Source organism: Crinia signifera, chromosome 12 (genome assembly GCF_055691185.1).
Source record: "Crinia signifera chromosome 12, ASM5569118v1, whole genome shotgun sequence".
NCBI lineage: Eukaryota > Metazoa > Chordata > Amphibia > Anura > Myobatrachidae > Crinia > Crinia signifera.
In genome coordinates this window covers 56,566,186-56,576,244 of record NC_139228.1, presented here as the reverse complement: position 1 = coordinate 56,576,244, position 10,059 = coordinate 56,566,186, and positions in this window count along the sequence as shown.

Genomic DNA, 10,059 nt, shown 5'->3' with positions numbered 1-10,059 from the left:
GGGCGTGGAGTTAGATTATAATAGCGTGCCGAGCGCAGCGAGGCACCGCGCCCGAAGCATCGCGAGCGATGCGGGGGGCTGCGGTTCACTTCAAACTGTGTCCATGTCGGCTGTGTCGACATTTGGGTAAAAAAACAGTGAAAAAAACCATGTCGACCTTTGACTGTCGACCTAGACACTGTCGACCTAATGGCATGTCGACCCAATGGTATGTCGACCTAATGGTATGTCGACCTAAAAGCATGTCGACCTATTGAGTTGTCGAACTAATGGTGTTGACCTAATGGCTGTCTATCTTCTTGTTGTAGACAAATGGTCCCGCATCCGTCAAAGACAGCCCGTGGAATGCCAGTTAGGAGTTTTATCACTTTTTGAAGCTTGGTGCATCTGGCCCATGTGCTAGTTTCTGGCTCTGGGCAATGGGTGCATACAGGCACTGTGCTAGTCCTGTCTCTGTACTGTGCTGCAAGAGAGGAGGGAGGGCCCACAGAGCCTGCACTCAGACCCTCTCCTCCAGTGCCATAACCAGGTGTAGGCTGTATCAAGCACAGAGGCTCTGCAGGTGCACCGGCATCCGTGCATCTGCCTTCCGAGGTCCCATTATGCTTGTTGGCAAGCACCACGCACATCACCAGTCCACACTCCCTTGGCCTACCAGTGTGCAATAGGATATTTGGGCAGGGCCCTCCACCCTCTTGTTCTTCCCTTGCACCATGCACATCACCAATCCCGTTCCCTAGCCTACCAGTGGGCAATGGGTTTTTTGGTGAGTTTCCCTATGCACTTATGCTTTGATCTTCTGTTGCATCCTATATAGTGTATTAAAGTGCTAATCCTGTGACTACAGAAAAGGGGGAAAGAGAGGATGTCTCTGTGTGGCGCACCAGAGGAATTCAAGATAAAATATAAAACTTTTATTGGTTCAAATATATAAAAAAGCAAAATAAAACAGAAACATTACACATAAGACACAGACATGTGATTAAAACAGGATATCACTATACCTACAACGTTGGTCCTGACGAAGCTCCCCAGCGAAGCGTGCGCTGACCACACACCTCGTGTGTGAACCCCAATGTCCCCTTCCCTCATGAAATGCATTTTGATCTGTTAGACAGGGTGTAGCGCGTGGTGTTCTCCAGCGTTCCGGAGCTCTCCTAACAGGCGCGGTGCATGACGTCTGCAACCGCGTCCTCTGGGTGAGCAACTTGAGGCTGAATACCGGCAGTAGAGTACCGCCCGCAGCGGCGTCCAGTGTGGGAAATTGCTGGATACCTACAGGATGGCACCTGCCCTATAGACCACATTGACTGCAGTATATCAGCACTGGGTCCATACGCATAATAAGCATCATAGCCGGCTCCCTGTATCACACTAGCCAGACAGTCTGATATAGACTGGCCAGTATTAACCTGTGAGATTACCAATCCAGGCTTTACAGGAGCCTGGAGCCACCATTGAATAAAGACTAACAGCCTGTATTCCTATATAAGTCCATTGTGACCAACACTGATTTTTACAAATATCAGTTTGCGTCCACACAAAATCGTATGGTTGAGCCACTGATTGATGGCCTTCCAAGGTACATCCTATTAGGGTAAACAATTGGAGAATTTCTTTCTCCACAAATACAGAACCTGTCATTGCCGCTAAACACCCACCTGCTGTTACACAGCATTAAAGAGGACCATCTGACATTGGGGTCCCACGTTGTATGGATAGTGATATCCCGTTTTAATCACATGTCTGTGTCTTATGTGTATTGTTTGTGTTTTATTTCGCTTTTTTATATATTTGAACCAATAAAAGTTTTATAATTTATCTTGAATGCCTCTGGTGCGCCACACAGATATCCTCTCTTTCCCCCTTTTCTGTATTGCAATCCATGTCCAGTGGCAGCACACCTATCCATTGAGGGGCCTATTCATCTGACAATTGAAGTTCCCTCCTGTGCGACTGTTTTTTTCCTCTTTGTTGTAATCCTGTGACTACCTTGTATGAAGCAGCATGCACTTTGTGGTTTGGTACATGACAAGTGTTGTACTGCAGGTAAGGAACATTTTTGCCTGGAGAAATATGACCTTAGGAATTTGCTACAGTTCATTCCAGTGTAAAGTACAAAATATAGAGAAATGTAATAGAAAGTCCTAACCATGCCCTCAGGTGCCAGTTACTGAACAAACCGGAATATCTCCATAGCCCGGCATGCCATACCAACACTGTGCACGATCACCTGTGCATCTACCTGGGGGTGAGGGCAGCAGATTGTGCTGACAATGGGTCTACAAGTGTGTCATGAAGAACAGGGGACACTGATCATATATACACATAGGATAAACAGGTAACATTGATCCTATATACACATAGGATCCACAGGTGGCACTGATCCTATATACGCATAGGGTCCACAAGTGACAATGATATCTGTGGGACACTGATCCTATAGACACACAGGATCCATGGATGACACTGATATCTGTAGGACACTGATCATATAGACGCACAGGATCCACAGGTGACACTGATATCTGTGCGACACAGACCCTATAGATGCACAGGATCCACAAGCAACACTGATATCTGAGGGACACTGACCCTATAGATGCACAGGATCCACAGGTGACACTGATATCTGTAGGACACTGATCTTATAGACGCAAAGGATCCTCAGGTGACACATATCTGTGGGACACTGATCCTATAGACACACAGTATCCTCAGGTGACACTGATCCTATAGACACACAGGATTCATGGATCACGATGATATCTGTGGGACAAAGACCCTATAGACACACAGGATCCACAGGTGACAGTAATATCCGGCAGACTCTGGTCATATAGACAGACAGAATCCACAGGTGACACTGATCCTATAAACACACAGGATCCACAGGGGGCACTGATATCCGAGGGACACTGATCCTATAGACACACAGGATCCACAGGTGACACTGATCCAATAAACACACATGATCCACAGGGGACACTAATATCTGTGGGACACTAAGCCTATAGACACACAGGAGCCACAGGTGACACTGATATATGTGGGACACTGATACTATAGACGCACAGGATCCACAGGGGACACTGATATCTGTGGGACACTGATCCTGAAGACACACAGGATCCTCAGGTGACACGGATCCTATAGACACACAGGATCCACAGGTGACACTGATATCCGAGGGACACTGATCCTATAGACACACAGCATCCACAGGTGACACTGATATCTGTGTGACCCTGATCCTATAGACACACAGGTTGCACAGGTGACACTGATCCTATAGACACACAGGATCCTCAGGTGACACTGATCCTATAGACACACAGGATCCACAGGCAACACTGATATCTGTGGGACACTGATCCTATAGACACACAGGATCCACAGGTGACACTGATATCTGTGGGACACTGGTCCTGTAGACACACAGTATGCACAGATGACACTGATATCTAAGGAACACTGATCCTATAGACACATTTTATCCACAGGGGACACTGATATCTGTGGGACACTGAACCTATAGACACACATGATCCACAGGTGAAACTGATCCTATAGACACACAGGATCCTCAGGTGACACTGATCCTATAGACACACAGGATCCACAGGCAACACTGATATCTGTGGGACACTGATCCTATAGACACATTGGATCCACAGGGGACACTGATCCTATAGACACACAGGATCCACAGGGCACACTGATCATATAAACACACAGGATACACAGAGTACACTGATATCTGAGGGACACTGATCCTTTGGAAACCCAGGTTCCACAGGTGACACTTATCTGTGGGACACTGATCCTATAGACACACAAGATCCACATTCACAGGTGACACTAATATCTGTGGATCACTGATCCTATAGACACACAAGATCCACATTTGACACTAATATCTGTGGGACACTGATCCTATGTACACACAAGATCCAGAGGTGACACTGATCCAGTAGTCACACAGGATGCACAGATGACCCTGATATCGGAGTGACACTGATCCTGTAGTCACACAAGATGCACAGGTGACACTGATCTTATAGACACACAGGATTCACAGAGGACACTGATCCTATAGACATACAGGATCCCCAGGTGACACTGATATCTGTGGGACACTGATCCTATAGACACACAGGATCCACAGGTGACACTGGTATCTGTGTGACACTGGTCCTATAGACACACAGTATCCACAGGGGACACTGATCCTATGGACATACAGGATCCACAGGGGATACTGATCCTATGGACATACAGGATCCACAGGGGATACTGATATCTGCGGGACACTGATCCTGAAGACAGGCAGGATCCTCAGGTGACACTGATCCTATAGACACACAGGAACCACTGGGGACACTGATATCCAAGGGACACTGATCCTATAGGAACACAGGATCCACAGGTGACACTGATATATGGGAGACACTGATCCTATAGACACACAGGATACACAACCACAGATGACACTGAGATCTGTGGGACACTGATCCTATAGACACACAGGATCCACAGTTGACACTGATAGCTGTGGGACGCTGATCCTATATACACACAAGATCCACAGGTGACACTGATCCTATAGTCACAGGATACACAGGTGACCCTGATATCCGAGGGACACTGATCTTATAGACACACAGGATGCACAGGTGACACTGATCCTATAGACATACCGGATCCACAAGTGACACTGATATCTGTGGGACTGTGGGACACTGATCCTATAGACACACAGGATCCACAGGTAACACATATCCGAGGGACACTGATCCTATAAACACACAGGATCCACAGGTGACACTGATCATATAGACACACAGGATCCACCGGTGACACTGATACTATAGACACACAGGATCCACAGTCGACACTGATATCTGTGGGACACTGATCCTATAGACACACAGGATCCACAGGTGACACTAATGTCTGTGGGACACTTATCCTATAGGCACACAAGATCCTCAGGGGGCACTGATATCCAAGGGACAGTGATCCTATAGACACACAGGATCCACAGGTGACACTCATCCTATAGGCACACAGAATGCACAGGTGACACTGATCCTATAGACACACAGGATTCTCAGCGGGCACTGATATCCAAGGGACACGGATCCTATAGACACACAGGATCCACAGGTGACACTGATCTTATAAACACATAGGATTCACAAAGGACACTGTTATCTGAGGGATACTGATCATATAGACACATATGATTCACAGGTGACACTGATATCCGATGGACACTGATCCTATAGACAAACAGGATCCACAGGTGACACTGATCCTATAAACAGACAGGATCCACAGAGGACACTGATATCTGAGGGACACTGATCCTATAGACACACAGGATCCACAGGTGACACTGATATCTGAGGGACGCTGATCCTATAGACACACAGGATGCACATGTGACACTAATTCTATAGTGTCACATGATTCACAGAAGACACTGATATCTGAGGGACACTGATACTATAAACACACAGGATGCACAGGTGACACTGATCCTATAGACACAGGTGACACATATCCAAGAGACACTGATCCTATAGTCACACAGGATCCACAGGTGACACTGATCCTATAAATAGACAGGATGCACAGAGGACACTGATATCTGAGGAACACTGATCCTATTGAAACACAGGATCCACAGGTGACATTGAAATCCAAGGGACACTGATCCTATAGACACACAGGATCCTCAGGTGACACTGATCCTAGTATAGACACACAGGATCCACGTGGTACACTAATATCCAAAGGACACTGATCCTATAGAAACACAGGATGCACAGGTGACACTGATCCAATAGACACACAGGAGCCGCAGGTGACACTGATATCTGTCCGACACTGATCCTATAGACACAAAAGTTGCACAGGTGATACTGATCCTATAAACACACAGGATGCACAGGTGACACTGATCCTATAGACACCCAATACACAGGGGACACTGATATGTGTGGGACACTGACCCTATAGCTGCACAGGATCCACAGGTGACACTGATATCTGAGGACCACTGATTGTATAGACACACATGATCCACAGGCGACACTGGTATCTGTGGGACACGGGTCCTATAGACCCACAGTAATCACAGGTGACACTGATATCTGAGGAACACTGATCCTATAGACACATTAGATCCACAGGGGACACTGATATGTGTGGGACACTGATCCTATAGTCACACAGATTCCACAGGGGGCACTGATCCTATAGACACACAGGATTCACAGGGGGGCACTGATCCTATAGACACACAGGATCCACAGGGGGGCACTGATCCTATAGACACACAGAATCCACAGGGGACACTGATCCTATAGACACACAGGATCATCAGGTGACACTGATCCTATAGACACACAGGATCCTCAGGTGACACTGATCCTATAGACACACAGGATCCACATGGTACACTTATATCCAAGGGACACTGATCCTATAGACACACAGGATGCACAGGTGATACTGATCCTATAGACACACAGGAGCCGCAGGTGACACTGATATCTGTGCGACACTGATCCTATAGACACAAAAGTTGCACAGGTGATACTGATCCTATAAACACACAGGATGCAGAGGTGACACTGATCCTATAGACACCCAATACACAGGGGACACTGATCCTATAGACACACAATACACAGGGGACACTGATATGTGTGGGACACTGACCCTATAGCTGCACAGGATCCACAGGTGACACTGATATCTAAGGAACACTGATCGTATATAGGGACACTGATATGTGTGGGACACTGACCCTATAGCTGCACAGGATCCACAGGTGACACTGATATCTAAAGAACACTAATCGTATAGACACACATGATCCACAGGTGACACTGATTATCTGAGGAACACTGATCCTATAGACACTCAGGATCCACAGGTGACACTGGTATCTGTGGGACACGGGTCCTATAGACCCACAGTATTCAAAGGTGACAATGATATCTGAGGAACACTGATCCTATAGACACATTGGATCCACAGGGGACACTGATATCTGTGGGACACTGATCCTATAGACACACAGGTTCCACAGGGGGCACTGATCCTATAGACACACAGGATCCACAGGGGGCACTGATCCTATAGACACACATGATCCACAGGGGACACTGATCCTATAGACACACAGGATCCACAGGGGACACTGATCCTATAGACACACAGGATCCACAGGTGACACTGATCTTATATACACACAGGATCCACAGGTGACACTGACCCTATAGACATGGATTAATCGACAGCAGTGAGAGCACTGTCCTATAGGAGCCAGCATATATAGGGGACATTGGCAGCTGTTAGTACACTGTCCCTATAGGAGCCATCATCTATAGGTAATACTGACAGATGCTAGTACACTGCCCCTATATGAGTCAACATCTATATGTGACACTGACAGCTGCTAGTACACTGGCCCCATATGGGTCACCATATATAGGTGACACAGGCAGCTGTTAGTACACTGTCCATATAGGAGTCTGCATATATAGGTGAAACCGGCAGCTGTTAATACACTGTCCATGGGTGACACTGACAGCTACTAGTACACTGTTCCTATAGGAGCCAGCATATATATTTGACACCTTCCGCATGTAAGTAAACTGCCCCTATAGGAGTCAACATCTATAGGTGACACTGGCATCTACTAGTACACTTCCCCATAGGAGTCAGCGTATATATAGGTGACACCGGCAGCTGTTTGCACACTTCCCCTATAGAAGCTAACATCTATGGTGAAGCTTGCAATTGTTAGTACACAGCCCCTATAGGGGTCGACATCTATAGGTGACACCAACAGTTGTTAGTACACTGCCCTTATAGGAGTCAGCATATAACAGCAGTTAGTACGCTTCCCCTATAGGAATCATAATATATGGGTGACACTAGCAGCTACTAGTATACTGTCCCTATAGGAGTCAGCATTGATGGGTGACACCGGTAGCAGTTCACTGTCCCTGAAGGAGTCAGCATCTATGATGGGTGACACCAGCAACTATTAGTACACTGTCCCTATAGAAGTCAGCATCTATAGGTGACACTATCAGCTGTTATAGATGTTGACAAGAGTCAACATCTATAGATGACATTAGCAACTGTTAGTACACTGTCCCTATAGGAGTTGGAATCTATTGGTGACACTGACAGAAACTAGTACAATGTCCCTGTAGTGCTGTGTACACACGGGGGCGATATGGGCTATAATCGCTGGGAATATGGTCGCAGGCGACCATATTGCCAGTGATGGAAGTGTGCCCCAGCGATAAATCGCCGGGTGCGCGCTCCCGTTTTCTGCTCCGTTGTAATCGCTGGTCGCAGGAGCTTGCTCCTGCGACCAGCTAATTACCTCTGCGGCTCCCCCAGCAGAGGTTCCTTTTCATCAGCGACCATCTCTGGTCGCTGATGAAAAGGAGACACTGAGCAATATATTGCTCAGCCATATATTGCAAGCCATATATGGCTGAGCAATATATCTCCCCCCATGTGTATGCACCTTAGGGGATGCAGTTAAAATCCCGGCGGTCAGAATCCCGACGCCGGAATCCCGACCACCGAAATGCCGACACATTCTCCCTCCTGGGGTGTCCACGACACCCCTGGAGGGAGAATAAATTAGTGTGCCGAGCCCGCAAGGGGGGGGGCGATCCACGTCCCCCCCTTGTCGGCATTTCGGCTGTCGGGATTCCGGCGTCGGGATTCTGAACGCCGGGATCCCAACCGCCGGGATTCAATACTGAATCCGCACCTTAGGAGTCAGCATATATAGGTGACACCGGCAGTTGTTAGTACACTGTCCCTATAGTAGCCAGTATCTATAGGTGATGATGGCAGCTGTTAATGCACTGCCCCTACAGGAGTCAGCATATATAGGTGACACTTGCAGCGGTTAGGTCACAGGCTTTATAGGAGTTAGTATCTATGGGTGACATTGGCATCTGTTAGTATATTGTCCCTATAGGAGTCTGCATCTATAAGTGACACTGGCAGCTGTTGGTTCACTGTCCCTCTAGGAGTCAGCATATATAGGTAACGCCAGCAGCTGTTAGTACACTGCCCCTGTAGTCGACATAACCTATAGGTGACACAGGCGGCTGTTAGTACACTGTCCGTATAGGAGCTAGAATCCATGGGTGACACTGGCAGCTGTTAGTACACCACCCCTAAAGGAGTCAGCATATATAGTTGACACTGGCAGCTACTAGTTCACTTTTCCTAGAGTATCCAGGTGACACCGGCAGCTGTTAGTATGCTGCCCCTATAGGAGTCAATATCTATAGGTGGCACCAGCTGCTGTTATTGCACTGTCACTATAGGAGTCAACATCTATAGGTGACACTGACAAATGTTAGTACATTGTCCCTATAGGAGTCAGCATATGTAGGTGACACCAGCAGCTGCTAGTACACTGTCTCTTTAGGAGTCAGCATTAATAGGTGACACTGGCAGCTGTTAGTACAATGTCCCTGTTGGAGTCAGCATATATAGGTGACACAGGCAGCTGTTCGTACACTGTCCCCATAGGAGTCAGCATCTATAGGTGACACTGGAAGCTACTAGTAAACTGTCCCCATATGAGTTGGTATCCATAGGTGGCACTGGAAGCTAATAGTACACTGTCCCTATAGGAGTCAGCATCTATGGGTGACACTGGCAGCTGTTAGTACACTGTCCCTGTAGGAGTCAGCCTCTATGGGTGATACTGGCAGCTGTTAGTACACTGTCACTATAGGAGTTGACATCTATAGGTGACACTGGCAGCTACTAGTACACACTGTCCCTATAGCAGTCAGCATGTATAGGTGACTCTGGCAGCTGTTAATACACTGTCCCTATAGGATCCAGCATATCTAGGTGACATTCGCAGCTGTTAGTACACTGTCAATATAGGAGCTAGAATCCATGGGTGACACTGGCAACTGTTAGTACACTGTTCCTGTAGGAGTCAGCCTCTATAGGTGACACTGGCAGCTGTTGGTAAACTGTCCCTGT